A 13,681-nucleotide genomic window follows, 5' to 3' on the forward strand; every position below is an offset into this window, starting at 1 on the left:
TATCTGATGTACTTAATAAAAACATGAGGTAATGCCTAGATAATGGCATTGTTTCAGAAGATGTCCAGGAAACCGTCATCCTCTATTCGACATGAAGCCATTATGTATGTCTACAGTACTTGCATGAAAGATGGTTCCAACGTTAGAGAACATGTTCTTGATATGATGGTCCACTTTAATATTGCTAAGGCTCATGGAGTGATGATAGATGAGATAAGTCAAGTAAGTATGATATTGAAATCTCTCCCAGAGAGTTATCTATCTTTCAAAACCAATGCTGTTATGAACAAAATTACTTATAATTTGACTACGTTGCTGAATGAATTACAGACATATCAATCTATGATGAAACTTAAGGAAAAAGAAGTAAATGTTATTACTCTACCTAAGAAGTTTTTTAAGGGGTCGACGTATAGAACAAGATCCACTGATAACAAAAAGTCAGTTCCTTCTTCTTTAAAAGATAAAACTGTACAAATGAAGAAGGAGGGTAAAGGGAATAAGAAAACCACTGGTAAGAAAAAAAAAAACAAAAACAAGACTCCCAAGGGAAAGTGTTTCCATTGTGGAGAGGATGGGCACTGGTAGAGTAACTACCCAAAGTATTTGGCTGAAAAGAAAGCGGAAAAGGCGAAAGAAGGTAAGTCAGATTTACTAGTAGTTGAAACATGTCTAGTGGAGAATACTCGCCTAACTTGGATATTAGATTCAGGCGCCGCTAATCATGTTTGCACTTTTCTACAGGAAACTAGTTCTTTGAGAGAACTTTCTAAACAGGAAATGATTTTCATGGTGGGAACGGGTGAAGTCATTTCAGCTCATGTAGTGGGAGATGTCAAGCTATTTTTTGGAGAGTCTTTTATCTTACTTAGGAATGTGTATTATGTACTTAAGATGAAAAGAAACTTAATATCCATTTCCTGTCTGCTAGAAAATATGTACAGAATATCTTTTGAATCTAATGAAGTGTTTGTTTTTTTCAAGAGGTGTTCATATTTGTTCTGCAAGACTCGAAAATAACTTGTATATATTAAAACCAACTAAAGCAAAGACCATTCTAAATATACAGATGTTTAAAATCGCTGAGACTCAAAATAAAAAATGAAAAATTTCTCCTGACGCCTATCTTTGGCACCTCAGACTTGGTCACATTAATCTCAACAGAATTGAGAGACTAGTAAAAGACGGTCATCTGAGTCAGTTAGAAGATAGTTCTTTACCTCCTCCATGTGAAGCATGTCTTGAGGAAAAAATGATAAAAAGATCTTTTTCTGACAAAGGTCTTTATGGCAAAGAGCCTCTCGAACTAATACATTTAAACATATGTGGTTCAATGAGTGTAAAAGCACGAGGAGGCTATCAGTATTTTTTAAGTTTTATTGATGATTACTCGAGATATGGCTACATTTACTTAATCAGTCACAACTCTGAAACTGTTGAAAATTCAAAGAATTTAAGACCGAGATAGAAAATTTGTTAAGTAAAAGAATTAAAACACTTCGATCTGACCGAGGTGGTGAGTATATGGATTTACAATTCCAAAACTATCTAGTAGATCATGGAATTCAATCCCAGCTCACAGCACCTGGAACACCACAACAAAATGGTGTTGTAGAAAGGAGAAATCGAACCTTGTTAGACATGGTCCAATCAATGATGAGTTATGCTCAGTTACCTCAATCCTTTTGGGAGTATGCAGTACAGACTGCAGTATGTATTCTAAACATTGTTCCTTCAAAAAGTGTTTCAGAAACACCGTATGAATTATGGAAATGACACAAAACTAGTTTACGTCATTTTCGTATCTGGGGTTATCCAGCACATGTGTTGGTACAAAATCCTAAGAAACTAGAAATACATTCGAAGTTATGCCTCTTTGTAGGATACCCTAAAAAAACAAAAGGAGGAATGTTTTATGATCCCTAAAAAGACTATGTATTTATATCGGTAAATGCTACATCCTTGGAAGAAAATCATATAAAAAATCATTTACCTCGCAGTAAATTAATATTGTAAGAAATGATTAAATATGCTATAGAAACATCAACAAGAGTTGTTGATCAACCTGGTCCATCAACAACTATTGTTATCCCATCACGTCCATCTCAAGATTTGAGTATGCCTCGACATAGTGGAAGGGTTATTCAACAACCTGAACGCTATATGGATTTAACAAAAACTCAAAACATCATACATGATGATGGATTAGAGGATCCACTAATCTTTAAAAAGGCAATGAAAGATGTTGATAGAGAACAGTGGATAAAGGCTACGGACGTTGAAATGGAGTCTATGTACTTCAACTCTATCTGGGAGCTTGTAGATCAATCACATGGGGTTAAACCTATAGGTTACAAGTGGATCTATAAGAGAAAACGAGATCAAACTGGCAAGGTGAAAACCTACAAATCCAGACTTGTGGCAAAAGATTTTACCCAAATAAAAGAGATTGATTATGAAGAAACCTTTTCTTCGGTTGCCATGATAAAATCAATTAGAATACTTCTATCCATTGCCACATATTATGACTATGAAATATGACAAATGGATGTCAAGACAGCTTTTCTGAACGGCTATCTTGCTGAAAGTATTTTTATGTCTCAACCAGAAGGGTTTATCAAACAAAAACAGGAACAGAAAGTCTGCAAGCTTAAATGATAGATTTATGGGTTAAAACAAGCTTCAAGATCCTGGAATATAAGATTTGATACTACGATCAAATATTATGACTTCGAAAATAATGTTAACGAACCTTGTGTATACAAGAAGATAGTGAACAAGACTATAGCATTCTTAGTTCTTTATGTTGACGATATTTTGCTCATTGGGAATGAGACAAGCTTCCTTGCTGACGTACAAAGATGGTTAGCAACACAATTCCAAATAAAAGATTTGGGTGATGCTCAATACATTTTAGGAATACAGATCTTTCGGAATCAAAACTAGCACTAACTCAAGCATCTTATATGGACAAGATGTTGTCAAGATATAATATGCAAAATCTCAAAAGAGGTATGTTACCTTTTAGACACGAAATTCATTTGTCAAAGGAAAAGTGTCCTAAGACACCTCAAGATGTTGAGGAAATGACAAGAATTCCATACGCATCTGCAGTTGGGAGTTTGATGTACGCAATGCTATATACACGTTTTGACATATGTTTTGCAGTTGGAATCTTCAGTAGGTTCCATCCAATCCAGGACACAGTCATTGGACTGCTGTGAAAAACATCCATAAGTATCTAAGGAGAACGAGGGACTATATGCTTGCCTATGAACCTAAGGATTTGATCCTTACCGGATACACTGATTCTGATTTCCATACTAACGTGGATTCAAGGAAATCTACTTTAGGATTAGTTTTCATTCTCAATGGTGGAGCTATAATTTGGAGAAGCATTAAGTAAAGTTGTATTTTTGACTCCACAATGGAAGCCGAATATGTAGCCGCATGTGAAGCCGCTAATGAAGCAGTATGGCTACGCAAATTCTTGGTTGACTTGGAAGTAGTTCCAAATATGCACTTTCCTATCACACTGTATTGTGACAATAGTGGTGTTGTTGCCAACTCGAAAGAACCAAGGAGTCACAAATGTGGAAAACATATTGAAAGAAAGTACCATCTCATTAGATAGATAGTACACCGAGAAAACGTGATCGCCATGAAGATAGCCTCTGAAGACAATTTTGATGATCCATTTATGAAGGCCCTCTCGGTTAAAGTGTTTGATGGCCAACTGGTTGGACTAGGACTCCGAGCAACAACACTGCTCAATAAGCCTCATTTTGAGGATAAGACTGGATGGATAGCTGGGGACATAGCTTTGCAAGATGAAATTTACTCATACTCATTTTAGGGTTAGCAGATAGGTTGTTCTCTTAAGTACTGATTCTAGGGCTTGAACAATCGGGGCCCTGCCTTCTTATGGTAGAGAAGGACATGATTCACAAGTAATATTATGAATCCAAATTATTCATTAGAGGGTCAGTGGGAATTTAAAGATCAAAATGTATTTACATGGGTAAAATGGTAATTTTGACCCAGCTGTAATTACAAACAACCTGTGAAGGATCAAATTATTGATTATGATTTATATGGACAGAAATATATCCACGGTGAGGAAAGTGCAACTATCGAGCTATTATGGTATGTCTTGATAGTTAATGGATAGTAATTAATTTGATCAAAGAGTTTTAACGAATTATTTACAGATCATTGGAGCTCATGATCCGTATGTCCATTAGGTCCCTCTACTAGCCCATTAAATTGGAATAATAAATTGAGTATTGATGTATGAAATTAGGGTTATGAATTTGAAATGTTCAAATTCAATTTTAGGGGTTTCGATTGATTGTATATGATATAATTATAAACGTTTAATTTAATTGAAATTAAATGAAATTGGAAAATCAATTAATATTTAATTTATGATTTAAATATAAAATTGATTTATTGGTGATATTTAATATTTATATATTAAATTAATATTATTTTTAATTAAAAAGTAATTATAAATTAGTTTTATCCAATTTTATAAAACTAATTTAAAATAAAAATAATAATAATTATTATTTTTTAAATCATTCTTAGTTAGTGGATTTTTCCATTTTTTTGGGAAAAATCCACTAACTATTTTTGTTGGAGAATCATCAAATTCCATTTATATTTTGCAATGATCTTCAAGCTAGAGTTGTACTTCATGCAACCCTATATATTTGCATGAATTCTACCTATGTAAAGGAGCTCCATGCATGAACAACAGAAAGGGATTTTGAGATAGACTTGATGAATTGATAGCCCGAAAACCCTACACTTGTTCTTCATCAAATCAAGTTGATTTAGTGTTTCCACCACACGTTCCAGCTTAAGTATAGTAGAGAAGATCTTGGTGGTAGTCCTCTCGCTACTTCAAGCTCTATCTTGATGGATTTTAGTCGAATTTGTGAAGGATATCTTCAAAGGTAATATGTGTTTCAAACCCTCTTTTGAATTCATATGGACAAGATGCTTAAAACTCAAATTAAATGTAGTTTAAGTGCTTATTGATTATGTATTCTTCCGTTGCATGATATTTCATTCCTTCATTTGAATCCTTATAGAAGAATGAAATTCGGGACTTAGTTCCTCTTCCTAAGGGTTGTAAGCCTATTGCATCTAAGTAGGCCTACAAATATAAATAGGGCATTCCTAATGTACAGGAACCTAAATTTAAAGCTAGGTTGGTGGTTTAAGGATTCACTCAGAAACAGGGGATAGAAAACAATGAGGTATTCTCACAAGTGATTAAACAAACCTCAATCAAAATGCTTCTTTCTAGTAGCACAACAGAACCTAGAGCTAGATCAACTTGATGTTAAACAAGATTCTTACATGGCTACTTGGAAGAGAGAATATATATGTGTTAACGTAAACGTTACCTAGCCAAGGGAAAGAACACGTTACCTAGCCAAGGGAAAGAAGACTACTACTACCCACTTAAAAAGTCCATTTATGGACTAAAACAATCCCCAAGGTGCTGGAATAGAAGATTTAATGAGTTTATCCAAAATATTGGCTTCCTAAAGAACCACTATGACAGTTGTGTCTATATAAATTCTAAATCATTTTCTAATCTTGTCTACCTACTACTATATGTGGATGACATGCATTTATGATGAAGCTCTAAGGAAGGGCTAAAACAAGTAAAAGACCTTCTAAAATCAGAGTTTGAAATGAAAGACATGGGTTGTGCCAAAAGAATACTTGGCGTAAATATGGAATGAAACATAAAGGAGCACAAGTTATACATATGTCAAGTCAAGTATTGTGACAAATTAATTCAAAATTTTCATATAAAAGAAGCAAAGACAGTAAACACACCCACTCAACATTTCAAACTATTAGCAAAAAATTCACCAAAAGAAACAGATCATAAACATTAGAAATTAATGTCTATAGTGCCCTATTCCTAAGCAGTGGGAAGTTTCATGTATATGATGATCTCTACAAGACCAAACATAGCTTATACAACTAGTTTTGTCAGTAGATACATGGTCAACCTGGCAACAGATATTGGGAGGCCATTAAGTGGATTTTAAGGTACCTAAAGGATTTGAGAGAAGCTAGACTCCTATACCAACGAAGCATTGACTCAGACCATAAGCTATTTGGCTTTGTTGACTCAGATTATGTTAGGGATCTCGATAAGAGGTCACTGTCAGGTTACATTTTCTTATTTGGAAGATGTGTATTAAGTTGGAAAGCTTCTTGCAATCATTATCTGAAGCTGTGAAAGGTCTATGGCTAAGAGGTTTACTAAAGGACTTTGACACTCAACCAACAAATCAAATTAATACAAAATGAATCTCTGAAATCCCTAATCGACATTAAAAAAGATGGAGAATACATGTAGCCCTAATTTTAAGGAAATCAATGAACTATCAACAAATATTATTTGACATCCATATCAAAACTATTCACACTGATCTTATGATTTTTGAAAAGGAATCGATAGGATTTCATGATGGATGAAGAATCCAAATCACAACTACCAATTGATTTTGCCCTAAATCAATGAGATTGTTAGATGATTTTGGAAGAAGAATCAAAGAAGAATAGTTGAAGAAGATAAGAGGCGTACTTTTTGAATTTTAGAGCAAAATTGAAAGGAAGAAGAACAATCACACGGTTTCAAAGGATGGCTATTATTGATTGTGGGCATTTATCAGTGATTACATGATTTGAAATGGGCTTCTCTTGAAAATGGGACAGACAGTGGATGTCCTTTTTAGTCTTTTCCTATATTTGTACTATATTTGCAATTACTTTTCCCTTGTTCTATAAATTTTAATATTTATTGGCTGCTGACTATCTATGCAAGTAGCCCTTTCAAATATTTGTTTTCAGATCTCCTACCTAACAGGTCCAAAACCTATTAAATAGATAATAGAAGTTCAAGGATTTGTTTGTATTAGATAAACATGAGGATTCTATCTCAAAATTAATTGGCAATGTGAGATCTTTTTATGTTTTTAATGTGAGATCCACAACGGTCCTCTCAAGATAGAAAGCAGTTGAATGTTCATTTTGATTTCGTGAGCTCTCAAAACAAAATTAGATAAACATGAGAGGAGTAAACTATATATCTTATAAAGATTGGAGACTCTCCCATCTTTTTAAAGTGTAGATACTCAACATGCTCACTCAAAATAACTTCTTTGGATTTATTATTCTTGGGTGAAGGTAAGGATTGGAAGCATTGCCGTTTCCGTAATCATCACTTGTAATTTTTTCCCTTCCAACACCCTTCTCCATTCTAATAATATCAATTTTCACCCTAAATATTTTTCATCAATTATAGCACAAATTGCAACCATAGATAAGCGCTCCACCCTGAAAAGCCCTAAAAAAAGTAAAATAATAACCTTTTTTTTTAAAATATAACAATTACAAAGGGAAGATTAAACCTCTAACCTCTAAAAAGAATATCATGTCAATTACCATTAAATTAAGCTCGTTATAGGAACAAACCAAATAACTTAAGCTCTTTTTGGTAACTAATTAGTTTTTTATTTTTAGTTTTTGAAAATTAAACTTATAAATACCTCTTTTACCCCTTTATTTCTTGCTTTCTTATCTACTTTTTATCAATGGATTCAAAATTTTGAAAATTAAGGTGGGTTTCACAATTTTTTTTTTTTTTTTAATTTGGTTAAGAATTTCACTCCTATACTCAAGAACGATGCAAGTCATGGTAAGAAAATGTGAGAAATAAGTTTAATTTCTAAAAATAAAAATAAAATGGTTATTAAATGAGACTTTAATAATTTTTATTTATTAATTTTTATTTTCTTAATTTACTTTATTAGTATGATTTTACTCATCACGAGTATTAAAAAGTAGGAGGAGGAGGAGAGAGTTAGTTGAAGAAGAGAGGAAGATGAAGAGGAAAGGAAGGTGGAAGGAGAGAAATATTTCTTTTATGATGTTTTTGAACTTTTAAAATACCCTATTAGTATTAAATTTAATAAAAAGAAACACAATTATTGTATTAAAGACCTTTTTAATTTAAACCTATTAATTAAAATTAGGGATAACGTATAAGAAAACTTATCTTAGAGACTGGAAAGTAACTTTGCCTATAAATTGTTAATTTCTTCCAGACTTAGACCTCTATTAATTAAAACTTGTGCATTCATGTTGCAGAATTAGATCAGCTTTAGTCGAACTAAAAACATAATTCATTAATGGAAATATAAAAAATATCTCCAATTGATTATTTTTATTATTGTTCACCTGTGTTTCGTAATTGTAATGAGTTGTGAGACTCACCTCAAAATCTGTAATCAAATTGTTCAATCTAATTGAGGAATGAAGAGTGCTCAATCCAATTTTGGTTGAAAATTACATGGAACCCAACTACCTTTACCGTTATAGTTATCGTAATTGTTACAACGCTATCGTTATTGAATCTTCCACACTTATTATTAGCATTATATTTACCTTTACCGTTATAATTACGGTTAGGGTCAAGCAGTAACAGTAACGATAACGGTAATAATAAAATATGACAGATTCATTATTTTAGGTAAACACAATCAATAATAATTCAATTATGTTTGTGATTTAAGCCTATTATGATTCATCCATCAATGAAATCTCATTTTAATTACACTAATTTTCATTACGGATTCATAAACATAGTGTTAGTTTGATGTTTCCATTTGTGAAAGGTTTTATTTTCATTGAAATTAGTGAGATCTTAGTTGGTTTTTGCATCGAAAATCATTAATGAATTCAATTGAATTTCTTTATATTAAAGAAGCAATATTATTTATCTCATTCCAAGTCTAATTGGATTAATTAAAAAAAAAAAAAAAAAAACTAGAGTAAAAATGAATTTCTTTTTAGGTTCTCAAACTACACGTGAGTAGAGTGACATATTATATATAGTTCTATTTAAGGAAAATATTTAGTATTTTCAACTATTATAACTTACAATTGACTGTAATAATACTACTTCATACCTCTCTTTATTATCGTGTTGGCTATTTATTATAGTATTTACTATTTCTTTTTTGTTACAGTATTTACTATTTTCTGTCTAGACTGAAATGATCTACCTCTAAGATACAGACTATTACAATCGAAACTAAATAGTATATATCTTAAATACAGACTATTATAACCTAGAAATTATAATAATAATTGACTATAACAACAACTCAACACTCCAAAATAACTTTAAGAATTTGAAATTTGAACCTCCAACAAACCTTGTTATTTTAATCGTGGAGTTATGTTTGACAGTTGTAGATAAAATTAGTAGGTGATTGAAAAATTGAAAGTTCCAACGTTGAAAATTCTAACACCGCCACAACACGAATGAAATGGATATGTGTCGGACGTCCACGTTCATCGGAGATTTTAAATCACAGCTAAAAAAGACGTTCAAAATTGGTGTGGGTCCTAATTCAACTCACACCACAAAATCCATCCAACGGTGTCAATTATCTCAATGTCCATCCTACGATCCGTAACCCAACTAGCTACTGTGTTTCAACTTTCAATTTTCAAACTCGTGTTCTTAAAAAGAGAGAGAAAAACACAACAAATTTATAGTGTTCACTCTGCGATTTGAAGAAGATTTAAACTTGAAGTTTTAATTAATTAATTTAAGAAAAAAGAAGTTTGTTAGGGTAGATATTTGGAGGTAAGAATTTATGGAGACAGAAAAATAGATCTAGAGTTGGCAACTTATGCCGATGGACCGGAGTTTGATCAATAGTCACCGATTGTTTTAGGAGACGTGTCCAAGTGGATTGGTCATGACTCATGAAAGAGCTTAAAGTGAATCTATAGAACTCGTAAGGGAAGCTTAGAGGCAGCTTAGAGGACACGCTATCTTAGATAGAGTTCAGAAAATCTATGAAGGAGCCTAAAATGAGCTCAAATTGTTAGATGGTATAGAATTAAATCCGTTTTCAACCATCAACTTAAGTTTTTTGGGTTAATTAGTGATTTAAAATGGTATTAAAACACGTAATTCAAAGAGGTCTTATATTCAAACCCCTACAATATTAATATGACATATCATCTTAAGTTTTTGGGTCAATATCTGATTAAACAGATGACCCATAAAGAGGCTAGTGGGCGATGAGCCGTAGATCTTTTTGTAGTTAGGTTTCTGGCTTCCCAAATTGCATTTTCCATTATTCTTGATGTGGGCTTTTATGAATATCTATTTTTGAGTAAGACAAAAATATCTGTAAATTTTAAAAGATTGAATGAGACTAAATATACAATTTCATATTTTTTTTATGTGATAATTTGCATACAGATGCAGTGTCTACACGTTTATTTTATGGTTTCATAAAAGAAAGATATGCAATAAACTATTTTTGGCGTGAGATGATTTTGGCCACACATTCTATTTCTTCACAAATGTGGATACTTCTCTGCGTCAGTTAACGGTGTCAATCGGCGGCCGTTAAGAGATGGAAACAATGGAGAATCGCCATTTTCAACATTTTTCATATTTTTATGAAGTTCAATAAGACCGTTTTCAGAGTGTAACCACTTGCTAAACCTGTCGTCTCTCGGCTTTCTTGCTAAGATAGTGTACAAATGTCGATGAGAACAGAAATATTGTGGTATCAATTTTATTAAAATATTGATAAAAATATAGATATATATGAATGTCGATAGATATTATGTTTATCTCATAAGTATAGTAAAAATTCTTTAAAAAACTTTTTTGAAAAATTATTCAAAATAATCCTCTCAACTTTTCATATTATAAAAATAGTTCGCTTTCTAAAGACTCGTTCAAACAATTTATCTCAATCCTTCACAGTTGAAATCATCCCAAGATTGAGTCAAAATGTTGAAAGTAAACAATTCACCAATATCATTAATTGAAACTAAATTTTATGAATATGCCTTCGACAATAATAATATCATTATGTGAGAAACCATACGATTAACTTACTCTAAAAGTTTTGGTTCTAAAAAAAAAATTTGAAGTGTTTGAAACTCTAACAACCCATCTCTTTCCAAAAAATAAATGTGCCCATTATAAATGTGTTTGGCTTATTATTTGCAAGTTGTTGAGCCAATAAATATTGTTTGCATGGTAGTTTACGTAATTTCGATGGAAAGTCAATAATCTCGATCGAGTTCGATACTATTTAAAAAACAAAAAACCAACAGTTAGTGCATGATAATTTGGAGTACCAATAACAATTATGATAAAACAAAATTAACAAACCTGGAAAGCGAACGAAAATCCATATAAATTGTATGACTATGGGGACTTACTATTCGCATGATCTTATTGTAGAGTGCAACTTTCCCTTAAGTGCACCGATAAGCTACTTAATGTTTTCACAAATATCATATTGCTCCAATCATAGCTACAAAAATCTTCCCATTCATCAATCAACCCCAACATAGTCCAATCCATGTGTTAGCTTCCTTTCCCTTCCCATCATAACCAACTCGATAAAATAAAATACAACCATCTTCAGTGCATTCAGATCACTGTTGAAGTCATAGCCGAGAAAATTTTTGTCCAACTCAGTCCCATTCATGTTAGTCCTATCGGCCAAGTATAACTTCCTAAGCCTAATAGCTTTATCCCAATCAAACTCAACTAAATGCCTGAGATTATATCTCAAATTTGTCACTATATCAAACTCCTTCCACTTATAAGACACCTTCTTCCCTAGTAACTTAAAGTTAATGGCATCTTCCCTATCCTTCTTCTCATAAGAATATAATAGAACAGAGGCTCATTAAAAACTAACCTAACATTCAAAAAATGGCAAAAAAAATATTTTGCCTAAACATGTATGACATTGCCTAGATATTAACTTCTTCCTAATAATATATCTTGTTTTCTCAAATGGGAATGACAAGTCAAATTGGCCAGAAAAATAGTTAAAAGTGCAGATTTTTGGTACCAATGCCATTTGTAACAAAGATCACAAACTAAAAGTTGAACTCAACAATCAATTAGACAAATTTACCATAAAAAAGAAACATTATCTATGCAAACTGCCTAAGATCTTGGGGTGAATCTCAGACAAGATCGTGTCCCCATGTATGAAAAACTCGGGCCATTAGCACCGACATGTAGATCGTGTCCCCATTTATGGGCATTCCGTAGGGTTTTATGGGCATTCTGTATTAAATCTCGGGCAAATCTCGGGCCACATATGCCCCGAGATGCAATGCATAATGCCCATAAAACTTCAACAGTCAGTTCAATCTTGAAACACATTCAATGAATCTTGAGGACACTTCATTATATCTCGATCGAGATATGATAAAATCTCCAGAAGATCATCGAATATAGATAAGATACACAAAAAAATAATAGAAATATGGAAAGAACGAAAATATTCAACCTATATTTATGAAATATCTAAGATAACTTCTAAAACCCTAAAAAAACCTTAACTTAAAACTAAAATCTTCAACTAAACGAAAGAAATAGTGGAATACTACTTCTACAATAACGAAGCATAAGGATGGAAATAACTGCAGAGATGAACACAATTTCAAAGTAAGTGGAGAGAGAACTCGGGTGAACTGAGGAACTGGAATGCTTTCCATTTAGATGAATGGTCTTTTGTATCAAGGGTGTTTTTGTCGTTTCACATGATTCCATCATTTGGATTTTTAATATTTCAAACTCGTTCTCGGGGATGATCTCAATAGTGAAAAATGAGATAAAACTCTTTTAGCGAGTTTTTATAAAGTATGCTATTTTTGTGAGGGTTACTTTGCATAATTTTCAAGTTTTATCCGATCATAAAAACGAAATTCTAACTTAACCGTTTTGTTTAGAAAAAAAAAGAACAAAAACAAGAGATTAAATCTATAGAGAGAAAGATGGATAGAGGTGCACGAAAGAGATGTTAATTTTCTCTCTCGTCTAATGTAATTTTATAATTTCTCCAATAAGATAATCAAACTTCTGATTTTTTTTTTTTTATCAAAATATATATACCTTAACCAATTAGTTAGGCTCAATTTGAATCATTCATTTGACATAAAATTAGCCAATTATAATTAGCGCTTGTTTGGTAATTCCATATGTTGAGTTTCTCTTATTGAAATTTATGATTGTTTCCTACCAATTTTTTGCCATGCTTGTTAAAATGTTGGTATAGTATTAAATTTACTTTCATTCATTAGTTTATATTTTTGAATCAATCTCAAATTTAACATGGTAACAGAGTAAGAGATGAAGGAGGTCCTATATTCAAACCCCTACAATGTTATTTTCTCCTCCAATTAATATTGATTTTCACGTGTTGAATCTATTAATTTCCAAGTCACAAGTGAGGGAGAGTGTTAAAAGTCTTGATATGATATTAAATTTTATCTTTACCCATTAGCTTAAGTTTTTGGGTCAATCAATGATTTGACATTTCTTAAAGAATCATTCGAATTCTTAATCAGATTCTTAAAAAAACAACATTTTCTTAAAAATTAATTAGGTCCTTATTTGATAACCCTTTAGTCTTTTTTTTTTTTAGATATTACAAATTAAGCTTACAAAATTCTACTGTATGTTTCTATGTTTTGTTATCTATGTCTTTCCATTAATATTTTAAAAAACCAAGCCAAAAGTTTGAAAACAAAAGTAATTTTGAAAAATTTGTTTTTATATTTGAAAATTTCATTAAGAGTT

This window comes from Benincasa hispida, chromosome 8, assembly GCF_027475165.1.
Source record: "Benincasa hispida cultivar pf3 chromosome 8, pf3_genome.v1.1, whole genome shotgun sequence".
NCBI classification, from domain to species: Eukaryota; Viridiplantae; Streptophyta; class Magnoliopsida; order Cucurbitales; family Cucurbitaceae; genus Benincasa; species Benincasa hispida.